The sequence below is a fragment of the Agelaius phoeniceus genome, chromosome 1 (assembly GCF_051311805.1).
Source record: "Agelaius phoeniceus isolate bAgePho1 chromosome 1, bAgePho1.hap1, whole genome shotgun sequence".
NCBI classification, from domain to species: Eukaryota; Metazoa; Chordata; class Aves; order Passeriformes; family Icteridae; genus Agelaius; species Agelaius phoeniceus.
In genome coordinates, this window is record NC_135265.1 from 32,509,817 (window position 1) to 32,523,538 (window position 13,722).

Sequence of the window (13,722 nt, forward strand, 5' to 3'; positions counted from 1 at the left end):
GGCAGCTGTCAATGTGAGGCTGTTGGCATCAATTAGGATGCAGAGACTGCACTTCACCATCTGAATGCATGGAACTCGCAAACTCAATATGAGCCAACATCTATTAAATATTTTATAACTTCCACAATTTTAACATTTGGGTTAAACAACTGTTCAGTTACCCAGACTTTATAGAGTTTATCTTGCAGTACTTATGAATGCTTGTCTCAAAGACAGATTTTCAACACTTGTGTATTCTTAATTAAATTTGAATGGCTGAACTTTTCTTGTCTCAATGCTATTCTGGTGAGATGCTGTTGCACTGCCATTTGGAGACCAAACCAATCATAAGCACATGTGCAGAGAGACCTCCACAAATGAGAGGCCTGAGCAATCACCAGCAGGAAGTTCAACAAGGGAAGTGCTGGATTCTGTACCTGGGATGGGGCAACCCTGGATGTGTGTACAGACTGGGGAACGAGAATCTGGAGAGCAGTGCCATGGAAAGGGACCTGAGGGTCTTGGTCAATGGCAAGCTGAATCTGAGCCAGCAGTGCCCTGGCAGCCAGGAGGGCCAAGACTGTCCTGAGGAGAGTCAGGCACAGCATCACCAGCCAGGCAAGGGAGGGAATTATCCTGCTCTGCTCTGAGCTGTGCTTGCCTCACCTAAAGTTCTGTCTGCAGTTTTGGGTACCACAATATAAAAAAGACATGACACTGTTAGACAGAATCCAAAAGAGGGCCACAAGGATGGTGAAGGGTCTGGAAAGAGGAAGCCTTGTGAGGAGCAGCTGAGGTCACTTGGTCTGTTCAACCTGGAGGAGACTGAGGGGAGACCTCACTGCAGTTACAACTTCCTCGTGAGGGGGAGCAGAGGGGCAAGTACTGACATCTTCACTTCATGACCAGTGACAGGACTGAAGGAAATCACATGAAGCTGAGTCAGAAGAGGTTTAGGTTGGATATCAGGAAAAGGTTCTTCACCCAGAAGGATGTTGGGCACTAGAATACACTCCCCAGGGAAGTGATCACGGCACCAATCTGGCAGAGTTCAAGAAGTGTTTGGACAACACTCTCAAGCACACAGCGTGACTCTTGGGGATGGTGCTGTGCAGGGCCAGGAGCTGGTCTTAATGATCCTTGTGGGTCCTTTCCAACTCAGCTAACTCTATGATTCTGTGTTTCTATGAACTAGTGACTGTAGCCATCTTTCACATGAGGTCACTTGGCTTAAGGCTGCAGCACCTTCCCATTGGAGAACAGATTGGTGGATTGCCAGGAAACAGACCAATTCAGAGCATATAGGCCTAGTGAATTCCAACTGAACAGAACAGAGAAATACTTTAAGTCTTCAAACAAGGGTTACACAAGACCCAGTGAAAATTTTTCACTCAAAGTTGATAATGCCGTTATCAATTGCTGATGAAATTAACTTCCTCAGATATAAAGGTTTTCACTTTAGGGTGAATAGAGTCCTACTAGAAGAACAGTTCAGCCTCATCTCCTCCCATGTAGGTACAGCAGAGCAAACCCTGCAGCTCTGGTACTCTGGAGTTGGTGAACTCAGACCACTTCTATGCCAGCATCATAAAGAATCCTTCATTTCTGCAAAACCAGAGGATATGCTTAATGAAGTAGAGGACGCAAACTGACAAGAATGTTGGAAATGGGTGGAGAGGAACCAGCGGATCGCAAGCAGAGTTGGCAGGCAAGGTAGCTGGCCATTAGCCAGAGGGAAATAGAGTGGAGCTGAGTGTTGGCTGTGGCCAGCTGGTGAAAACAAAAATGGAGCACAAGGAAGTACTAAAATCACAAGCTCAGGCAAGACAGAATTTGATGTAGAAACTCAAGTTACTCTTGAAGCAATAAACCTTAAAAAAATAATCAACCCTGCCAGCACCATACGTTATGGTAAGTGGGCGAGACATAAAAATCCCTTGGCCTCCAAGGCCTGTAAGAAACTCCAGAGAAGTGAAAGCTTTTCCAGGAACAAAGACCAGACATAAAACAGGAGAGAAAAAACAAGATACTTTTACAGAAGGACTCATTGCCTGAATTTTCCCTGGTTTGTCTTTCATCCTCAATTAGAAAAAGTAAATTTTAAGTTATTCTGAACAAATAGCAATGTGCATTGGCATAAACAGCCATGCATTTAAGAAATGATTGCATTTTCCTTTTGAATTCCAAGTTCCAGTCCCTCCCACCCTACAATGTTTTCTCTCAGTAGCCTGCTACCAAAATCACTAAAAATGGCATACATTAAAATTTCAGATTTTCCAGTATTTTTGTGCAATGTGAAGTTCTGCTAATCCTGGCAGAAGCCTTGCCTAGCTAAGGATGAGATATTTCAGATCCATTAATACTTCCCTAGCTCTTCTTTGGTGATCACATCCTCCTGATTAGTAGAAATCCATTATTTAACTTTAGAAAAAACTCACCTCTTGTTGATTCCTGATATTTCACTGAAGGAATCCACATGCTCCAATCATGCTTTTTTACTGGTTTGCAGAAAGGGGATGGCAGGGTGTGTGCGTGTGTGCGTGTGTGTCTGTGTCTGTGCATGTGTGTATGCATGAAACAAAATGGATTATGAATTTTAAAATTGCCAATTACGTTGCATCACACAGCTCAGAGCACTGGCACAATGATGAACCCCAATCCAGATTTTTCAGCTTAAATGGCTTTACATTCAAGCAAGCAAATTAACCATAAAATAAAGGGGGGGTTTTACAAAATATCCCAAGAAAGAATAAACTGCAGATAATAAGCACCAATCTGGTGTTGAATGCTGCCCAAGATACCAATTGTTTTAAGTCACGACAAAGACAGCTGAATGCTCATCTTGTGGGTATAGAGCATGGATGATTGCTTGCCATGAGTATCTTCTCTCACAAATAACAGTTTTTTCGCTCTTAATTTTCTGCTAAATTGGAAGCTAACTGCTTCCCACATTGTCGTCGCAGCACCTGCAGCTGTGCTGGATTTCTGCGCACCATTTCTTTTAGGTAAAACAGCACTCCACTTCCTTGAGCTCATCATTATGTTTATGTCTTCCTTTCATTGCGCTGCTGCACTAATGATTCAGGCAGGCTGGTCAGTCATTAAGTGACAAGCAAATGATACCATATGCAACGTGTGACTAATCGGTCTGAACAAATGAAATCACAGACTTGCTTTTCCCATCATTCATTTCACAAACAGTAGCAATGTGGTGCACAGCAGGTAGTTCAGTTAAAACCAGCCTTGTAAAACAAATTTCCCGCAGCCGTTTAAGTGCACTGTGATGGATTCAATGCTTTAGCAACCAGATGATGCCCAGGGGAACGAGGGATGGTTTGGGCGAAGGGAAGTAGGGAGGAGGAGAAATGCTCTGTACATACATTACAGTAATTGAAGGTTTAGTTACCTTATTGGTTTGGGTACTTTGTTTGTATGGATCACAGAAATGACTACTGGATTACCAAACCCAAAACATACATAATATACCCAGTGCTTATCAAGACAGAATACACAGCTCTTTAACTAAAAGTTCCCCAAAGATGCATATGTCATGCAGATCTAAGCAAAATTGTCTCTGATAGCTATAGTGGGAAGACATACATATGCAAAAGTAGAACTTAAATATTTTTTTTCCCTGTGCCCAAAATGCCTTTCACTGATTTTAATGAGATATTTTAATTTAATATGGTGGTGTTGCTGAAAAAAGTATTTAATATTGAATGTATTATTTAACACTTCCATTAAAAAAGTATGAAAACTAACCCCAATAAAGTCAAATGTACACAAATAATGACATCTGCTATCATTAAAATTTTGCTAATATTAAATTAAGGACCTAAGTAGCTAAAGCCATTTCCTAAGTGGCTAGATGAACCGTGGTTTTTTGGTGTGGTTATATGCTAGTTCAGAGTTACATACTGTCCATATCTCACTAAGAAGGTAACAAAAAATAATTTTGAGCTTAATATATTAACTTCTTCAGCATGAACATGAAGAGCTGTCTATCCTAAGTATGTTCCTCCCATCCTTTACTCAAAACTACTTTTCAGAGCTCAAGAAACCCCAAGAATAAAACTAACTCAAACCAATCTATTTTTTAAGGCAAATAAACCATGAAAACACAAGAGCATGGTAAAAGGTAGAATATAGATACGTTTACTTAACCCAAATCAAGGCTTTAAGGGGTTGCAATCATAATTAATGAGAAGACACAAGATGAGTTTCTTAAGTTGCCCATGTACCATTGACAGGAGCCTAGATAAGAAAGAACAGGACTCATTCATCTTCCAGCATATATGTCACTCCACAGGTATTTCTTAAACCTTGTGGAAATATTTGCATAATTAGAATGCAAAGCCAATTCTTAACAAGGATCGAACAGTCAGAGGGTACCCCCTTTTGACCTTCTTTGTCAAAGTAGCTTTGTGGGTTTCTGAGTCACTGACAGTTCAGAGGCTGAGGAGGAGGAATGCTCACAGATCCATCCTCCAACAGTGAAAACACACAGGGGGAGCAGGTGGCAGTTTTTGCACTTCACAGTGGATGACCACCTTCCACAGCATCCTTCTGAGACAAAGAGAATGCAAAGTTGAGCTCATGGAGACAGAGCACTTGGGTGGTTTGTGGAACAGGGACAAGCAAGGAATATTCACATTTGTATTTATAAATCTGGAAATTAAACCTGCAGCATGTCTTTATGAATAGGGATATGGCCCAGCAAAACACTAACTTACAGTAAAACCTTGGAGTCCTGGTGGACAGTGGAAATGTAGATGTCTTTGCAGCATACTACCATTGGCAAAAGCCTGTGAACTGCCCATATTCCAAGAAAGAGCTGTCACAGAGCTGTAGACAAGTTAGATTTTCTTTTCCTACTGGCACACTACCTACAATTCTTTTACAATTTAAGACCCATGTTGATTAAATGATCAATTAAGTGCCCTGCAGTCAAACCTGCCATAGGGCACAATCTACATATTCACAGAGCAGATATAAACCTAAGGTGTTACTTAATAAGCTGTGTAAATCTCTAAAGGAGAACTATAAGAACAGCCAGAACAGATCAAAACAAACATCAGTTCAGATGATGTCTGAAATATCACCTCTCCAAAAGTACCAGACATGGACATCTGGAAAAGAGGTTATGAGGACAGAGCAAATTTATACTTCTCTCTATAGTCTCCTGCTACAAAGCCATTTTCAGTTCAGGGATTTTTTTAGTGCCTCATGTTTTCATGCATTTAAAAATCAGACATGGATTTCTCTCTCATGTATATGTTCAATATCCTGTAACAACAAAATAGCAAAGAAATAATAAGATCTAAAAGCTGGAAATGCAACCTCAGCATATTTAGGGTATAGATTTTGCAGTTGGAAAAACTAAAAATTGCAATGTTGTAATGAGATTTGTGGACCACTAATGAATCTTAAATCAATTTGACAAATATCTGCAAAAACTTACTCTGCTTTAAAGGGCTGTTTAGGGAACCACCCTCTATGACCTCAGAAGTCCCCTTGTGAGCTAAAGACAGAGGGGTTCTGCCTTAGTTTTATGTATTGATGTCACTCTAGTTGTACAGTTTCCACACGGTATCTAGCTAGTGCTACAGTTTGTAAAGATGCCTTTCAGGAAACAAACATTTCTGCAACAGTTATGATTTTGTTTGTTTGTTTTCCCAGAGCTGCTGTTCATTGTTTAAGTCATTGCAAGAGGGGGGAATAATATCCATTGCCTGTTTCTAACAAGCATTTTTTCTTTATCATGCCCAGAAGCTTTTGACAGAGGATGACTCATTCAGATCTTTTTCCTTCAGAGAAAATAAAGGCATGAATATCCCAATTGCAACAAATATGGGATTTCATAGAGGGCCACATGCCATTCAATATAATTTAATGCTTACCTGCATATATGTTTATCCACTTATTTATTGCTATCTAGTTCAGATTGCAAGTTGTAGGACACAATGATGTACCTTTTACACATCGTGCATCTCTGAAGAACCTTTTGAATCTTTTATAGAATAGAAAGTGATAAAATAGGACAATGCAAGGTAAAAATAATTTTTAAAACCTTTAAAACCAGCATTGCAAATTAAAAATCAATGCTCAGATATTTCCTTTTCTTTCTCTATTTTCTTTTAAATACCGCCATTAAAAAGAAGAATTACAATGGAAGATGCCCCCCATGGCTTTCTGTCAGATGCTATCTTATTTGTAAATACTTTTTGTGGTTTAATTATTCCCTTTGTTGTTATTATTTCCCTTGGTTAAAGAACAAGCCTCAAAATTGTTCTGTGATCTCTGTATCTATGCAGATGAGATTTGAAAATTAAGGAAACTTGCATTAGCTACATAATTAAATGCATAAATGCCACACTTTTTTGCATGTTTTTATTACTTCCAAACACATATAGTATGAAACATTTGGGGGTTTTAGGATTTAAAGAAATATTTTTGGCAAAAGCCCTACTTACATCAAGTTGTGTAAGCAAGTGATAAATTGCTGCTTTAGTAGAAAAGCTTTTAGCTTTTCAGTCCCACTGCTCCTGTCCATTTGGAATTGCACCTTCAGCCCTTTCATCTACTTTAATGAAATATACAGCTGTCTTTACTTATGGCTGGTTTTGTACAAGCCTCCCTGGAGTGTGCTGTATAAAACTGAGGTCATGAGCAAGAAGATTGTAAAAGGAACAAATCAGAGTCCACCTGGGCCTGGAAATGTCATATTGCTTGTTTCTAACTCTTATGAAACCTTTCAATCCCCACAGAGGTTTTTAGGAGTCTTTGAACGTAGAGCTGCTATGGTACAGTTTGTCAAAGAGTTATTATGGCACTAATCATGTAAACAGATAAGAGAGGAAGTAACAGGTTATTTGATTCTCCTCTCAGGGTGTGCTGTCTATATGTGTCTGAAGGTGCAAGGATGAAAATTAGCCCATTAACACAGAGGACATCCTCTTCTTACAGTGTGTTCATAGGGATTGTTGGACAGGGCATGTGCTTCCTCCAGACAGCCAAAAATTTGCTGGATGAAAAGGTGTCTTCCCCAAAATCTTTAGAAATGGGACTTGTAAGCACAGCTAAGAAGGATTTTACAAAAATGCCCTCAAATTGTCAGTGGAAACAGAGATGAAAACGTAATTTACTTTGCATAGGAAACAGCCTGGGTCCCTACAAAGGAAACTGGTTTCAGGGCAAGCGGCACTTCATGTGTCTGTCAATATCCAACACTGCCCATCTTCATTTATTTACTTGTCCCACCATGAATTCTACTCTGCTCATACCTTTGGGGCTCTATCACCAAAAAGATACAGAAATGCTGCACATTTTTATATCCTAGAGCTCAGAAGGGCCAGATTTTTGTTTGAACATAGCTCAGCCAGCCATCACAACCCAAATTCCCAACCAAGGAGTGGCCCCTGTGCTCAAGTACTTCAAAGGGGAGCCAACAAAAGAGGAAAGAAGAAATATTTTAGCACAAATATTAATGCCAGGAAGACCCTGTCCCTGTTTGATGTGCAGCTCACATAATTTTTCCACTCTCTTGCTGTGCCAGGTGTCTCACAGTCATATTTTCAAACTACTAACAAAATGTTCAATGCTATACCCCAGAGAAATGTTTTCATCAGGGCTGCCATTTGAGGAGAAAAATACAGCTCTCCAAACACACATGCAGAATCATAGAATTCTAGAATTGTTTGGGTTGGAAGGGACCTTATAATGATTGCCTAGTTCCAAACCCCCAGGCTGCTCAAAGCCCCATCCAGCCTGGCTTTGAACACTGCCAGGGATGGGCCAGACACAACTTCTCTGAGCAATCTGTGTCAGTGCCCCACCACCCTCACAGTGAAGAACTTCTTCCTAATATCTTATCTAAACCTTCCCTGTTTCAGTTTGAAGCCATTACCCCTTGTATGATCACTCCATGCCCTTGTAAAAAATCCCTCTCCACCTTTCATTACCTATGGGTAATGAAAACTTCTAGAAAGTCTCCCCAGAGCCTTCTCCTCTTCAGACTTACTACCCCGACTTCCCTGAAGGTTATGTGGAGTTTTATCAATTCAGTTTCCTTGCACAGGACTACATGAAATTTAAAAGGCTCCAAAAGCTTTTAGAAATGTATAAAAATTAATTTTCAAATACACGTGTATTTATTATCTTGCCTAGAAACTGCCTCCTGGTTTGTACTCCCATTGGGAAAGTACTAAAATTTAAAGTGTGTGGGGGTCATTTCAATCTTAAACACAACTCCAAATGCATGTAGAAAAGATGTGCATTTCTGGACAGATGAATGTAGACTCATCCTCTCCCATTCCTTATGATGCTACTTTACACTCTCATCAGGCTTTCTTCAGGAAACCTTAAGTTTTCCTTGTTACCAATGTCTTATACTGGCAACCCCTCTCAGCTTACTCATCTATTTTCTTCAGTCATTATGGCACCAGCAGATCTCAAAATGCTCTTCTTGTGCTCAGGTATCTGTGGTGCACAGGTTTCCCAAGCCATTTTAGCTTAGTTTTCTAAAGAAGGAAGACTGATGCAATTGAAACAATCAGCTACTGCTCAATTCCCCAATTTTATCTCAGGAGTTCTACAGCCAACTGCAATTAAATTTGAAATATATACATATATATATATATATATATATATATATATAAAATAGATTTATCATACATTTTCTGAAAATTTGCAGCTGGAGAGAAGGAACAGTCCCAGGTTATCATCTTCCCTCTTTCCCTGAAAATCTGTTGAGTGAAATCTGCCCATTTTCCATTGGGCTTTTCCTAGCCAGAGTCAAACAAGACAACCTGTGCCCACCTAGGGATGAGCCATGATGGACATAGCCTGATGGTGTGAGGGTGCTGAGCCCTGGGAAAAGCTGGCATGGGGAGAATCAGGGCCAATGACAGAAGAGAGGGAAATTGAGAATAAAATGAGACATGGGGGAAAGATGCAGTCTCTGTTGTAGTGGACATGAAAGGACTGAAGATAGAGAAATTAACATGGAAATTGCCAATTTAATTAACTGAAAACCAGCTTTCATTAATTTCACTGTTCACAGAACAGTGTTTAGCAAAGAAATTAGTATTCAGCAAGTCAGTGGTTTTATAATCGTGGTCTGAGGAGAAATAGAAAGTGAAATTTACTTAAAAAAATTGAATTTTGTTAATGGAAACCTAACTTTAGCCTTATTGGCATCATTGGCATTTGCAGCCACATTTATTAAGGAAACCATGTTCTCATGCAGAAACTGCAGGCAAAAGGTAGCTCTGCTGCCTAACTGTAACCCCAGCAGTCAGCACTGCAGGCATTTTGTTAAAATTAAAGTCTTGGAAGCAGGAACAAGAAACTAATCTGAAAAGTTTTGAAAAAAATGCAGAACTGGTTGTGATCTTGCTGCACTCCCACAGAACATGTAGAAATCACTTTGCAAAAACCTGCTGCTTCAGGGAGACCTGAGAGGCATCACCACAAAGATGGGGAAGGAAAAGGATAACCTGTAAGAGGAAAACGAATTTTCACTGCTACCCTCCTTCCCCAAAGGCAGGGGAAGGGCATCCAGAAGGGCATCCATGTATTTTTCTCCCACTGCTTGGATGAGTTGAGCATAGCCCAAATTAAGTAATTTTGTGCAGCAAGCACTTGTATTTGCCACTGTTCAGAGGGGTCATCAATCCCAGTAGTTTTGACTTCCTGATTTACGAGTAGATAATCTAATTTATAGAATTGACAGTAGTCTTTAGCAAACTTGCTGTGCTGTGCAGTTCCTGGCCTTTCACAAAAAGAAAGCACTTGTTTAGTTTGATTGGGTTTTTTCCTCCTAAAGATGTGTATGCATATATATATAGCACATTTATACAGGTTTTGCATTATAGCATCTAATTAATAAAAATCCATCGCTTCTACTGAAAACTGATATAATTTTACCTAAATACTGCAGAATCTCCCTACTGCTGGTGTGTGACATTTTTAGAGAGCAGCAGGTTGGCTCTGAAAGCACATAGCAGGGTTTGTGCTGTATCAAGTACAGAAAATAAACCAAAAGAAGCAGTTCAATTTCCAGTGCTGTCTGCAAACATTGCCCTGCCAAATTGCATGGAAATGGGCAGAAGGTTTGATATGCAACACCAGAAGGGAAATTCTCTCCAAAAATTAGAGATGACAGTAATATTTCTCCTTATTTTCTGCTCTTTAAAGAAAATATCTTGTCCTTGCTTTCCTCCTCCCCACAAAAATACCCTTTCTTTTTCTCATCTCCTGACACCCTTTAATTAATGCTCTTTTTTGGGTGACACAGTGCTCTGTGGTTGTGTGGCTGAGTGGCTGCCCACCCCTGCAGGGGGATGAGGAACCCTGTGGAGCATCAACAAAAGCCCCAGCACCCAGGCAGCTGGGCTCCTATGAACAGCTCACCCTCCCTCTGTAAGAGATGTGTGAGTGCCTGTGTGTGCAGATCAGGAGAGGGAGATATTCATGCCTAGATGTAAATACAGATGGAAATACAGGGCATCTCCTGCAAAATTCAGGATGGTCTAGGTGTTGCTGACCCCAAATGGGATGTTATCCTTGCCAGCAAGCTGGCATGCAAACATTGTCAATGTTTCTCAACCAAGGCCACCACCACACCAAAACAAAATGAACAGAAGGTGCCAAGCAGACGTGGGACCTGCTGCCCAGGACCCTGCCTGTCCTTAGGGCTGGCTGGGCACCCACAACCCACTGTGGGAGACCTGTAACTGTGGATGCAACAGCCTGGTCAGAAAGCAAGAAAATGGGCTTCCTTTTCTCACAGTGGACTTGTGAGACTTTCTAGGGAGTTGTAGAAAAACTATGGTACTTGTTAGTATAAACAACCTGCAGGTGGTGTTTTCCTACTCTGTTTTTCTATTCTTCTCAAGGACTGTTTGTGAGAAAGATGTTTTTGTTAGTTAGCCAATCAAGTAGAATGTGTCAAATCTGTCTATAAAAGAGGATTTTTTATATTAAACGCTCTTCTCCTGCAAACCAGCCTTCAAGTGAATTTGTGTCATTTCTGGCTCAAGGGTGACAAGTAACCTTGGAGGAGGGGATGGGCCAACAGGGTGTGGGCTGTTGGGAAGAGTCTTGAGTTTCAAAAACTAAATTTCAGCAGTGAAAGCATGAAATTCAAAAGGCACTGAAATACAAATGTGTCACTGATGCCAACAGAGACTTGATCAACAAACACCCAACTCACCTACACAAATTTATATGGGTTGGTACTTAAAGCTAACACCATATAAAATTTCAGGTAGCAGCCACAGCAATAACTTGCTCCTATACTCCTGACACTGCATCTGATACATTAACCTGAAAAATACCATTCAAACAATGCTTTCTTCTCAATTTTCTTTCAACTGAATTCTCATCATACCAGGTACACTCAAGAGGGTGCAGGTCACTGAAACAGAGGTAAAACCCAACTAATGCTGCTTGATGTGCAAGGGGACACCTGTTTACCTGGGGGTACACCAGTGCAAAGCCTTCAGAATTCCAATACATATGAATAAAATTGTGAAGTAATCTACATTTTAATTGTGCATTCTGTCACTTGCAGGAGTATTATGTCAAAAATAAACACAAAAATGATCTGAACTAGCACTGCTGGATTCAGTCAAATTACACAGGGAAAAAAAATTCCTGAGGATATATTATATGGAGCAGAGCCCAGGTTCTTAGTTTTGCTCTCTTAAAAATAAGGAAGACTTACTGACTTACAAGAAGTTTTAGGGGCTCTAATCTAAATCTTTTGACAAGTTTCACATAGAAGAAATGGTGTTACCAGAGCAGAGCTGTCCCTGACACTCTGATGCCTGTGTGCTGGAAGAGCTGCATGGTACAGGTTGTGTTCACTGAGTTGTACAGGCCATATTCCCATTGTATCCTGTGCTGTATCCTGGTGTGTGTTCACCCTGTAACATCCTGTGGATAGCTGTTCCAACATTGAAACCTTGGGTTAACCTCATGATATCTGATAATTATTGGACCAAATGTGAAGGAATTTGGATGACTTTCCACTCTTAAACAGAGTTTAAACAGAGCTCCATGCCATTTTCAGTAACCCAGCAAAATGGTAGATAAAGACTTTGCATGATGCCTCTAGAGAAAGTAGAAGCACAGAGAATTATTTCAGGATGTATGTGGCAACTGAAGGGCTGATCTCTGCTGAAGACCCTGATCTGAGGTTTAGGGGGCAGAAATTTAATTCCCAACTCTGTCACACCCTGCAAGAGTGATTTTTAGCTCAAATCAGAGCCAGTAAAAGTCCCAGATGCTTTAAAGTTAGAGCTTGCTTCCAAAGTCAGTGCTGGCTGTCAGCTGCAGACTCTGGGGAGGGATCTCCCCAGCAGTGTGGGTGCTGACCACACGTGCTGACAGCAGGCTGAGGGTCAGGCTCCTGCCCCCTGTGCCCCACACCCAGGCTCCCTGCTGGAGAGCAAGTGCCAGTGCCCCCCACAGCCCCCACAGCAGCTGTGCCCCTGTTAGAGGGTGAATAAACCTGCTCCAGCAGTGCCAGTGCTCCTCACCAGCACCTGCAGCATGAGAATGCCATGGCTGGAGAGATGAAACAGGAGGTTTGTGTTGTGTTTCCTCCTCACCAGAAAGGAGATCAAAACCATATCTCACACCTCTTCACATCCTGCCTGGCCTGAATGGGATGCTCTTCTACTTCCTTTGATGTCAGAGGGAAAGACATGAGATTTGACTTTGTGGCCCAAGTCCTTGGGCATCACCTGGGGCTGGGGAGTCCTGGAAGTCTGACCTGGTATCCACAGGACATAGTACAAAGCCACTGAACAAATATGGACAGAGCTTGGAGCACAGGAACCAATTTCCAGGCTCCCCTTACTGCTTCCCAACACACAGCCAAGAGCCTTTAGCAGGATGCAGAGTCTGGCTCCCTCTTGTGCTCTCTCCTTTTAACAAATTCATTTAAGAAATACAATGCAGTGGAATATTTTTAATATGTGGTTTAGATGTACTAATAACCTTGGGCTGGGCCCTCATTCATGCTGGCATGATCTTGAAGCCTCATTCAGGTCAGGAATTCAATTTCTCACTCATTTGGGCAAGCATGCTTTTGGACAGGAAAAAAACCCTAAACAAACATGGAATAGGATTGCCAAAATGGTTTTCACAGCTTGAGACATGACAGCCTGGGATGCATGTGCACAGCCTGGTAGGCAAAGGACTTCTCTTAGAAATGTCTGTTTCAGCCCTCTGCCAGGTATAGGTTAGGAATTTCCAGGGGAAGAAGCACAAGCAGTAAGACATGACATTTCTAGAGTTTTACAGAAGGTGTCATTGTTGTGCTGTTCCATTTAACAAATTTCTCTCCAGTGTCCAGGATGCTGCAAGTCACTGCAGAACATTAATCTTTCTCATTTTCTTTCAGCTACAGACTATCCCATATTAAGCTCAAGGTTAAATATTTCCTGAAAGAGAATTTAACTATACATATAGGCAAATATCACAGGCTAGTCCTCCACTTCATTTCCTTTCAAGAAGGATTAATCAAGTATGTGTGTGTGCAATCTCACAGAATCTAACCTTAAATCACTGGTAATAAAGGAAAATCCCTGTTTTAACCAAGTGTCAATAAAAAGCAGGTTGGAGAGGGTGTGACAGTGGTTATAGAATGTTACCTGCACTCTTTTGCCATGTCCAGCATTCCTGTGCTTGGTAATGTTTGACACAACATGGGAATACAGAGGCTCCCAGGAC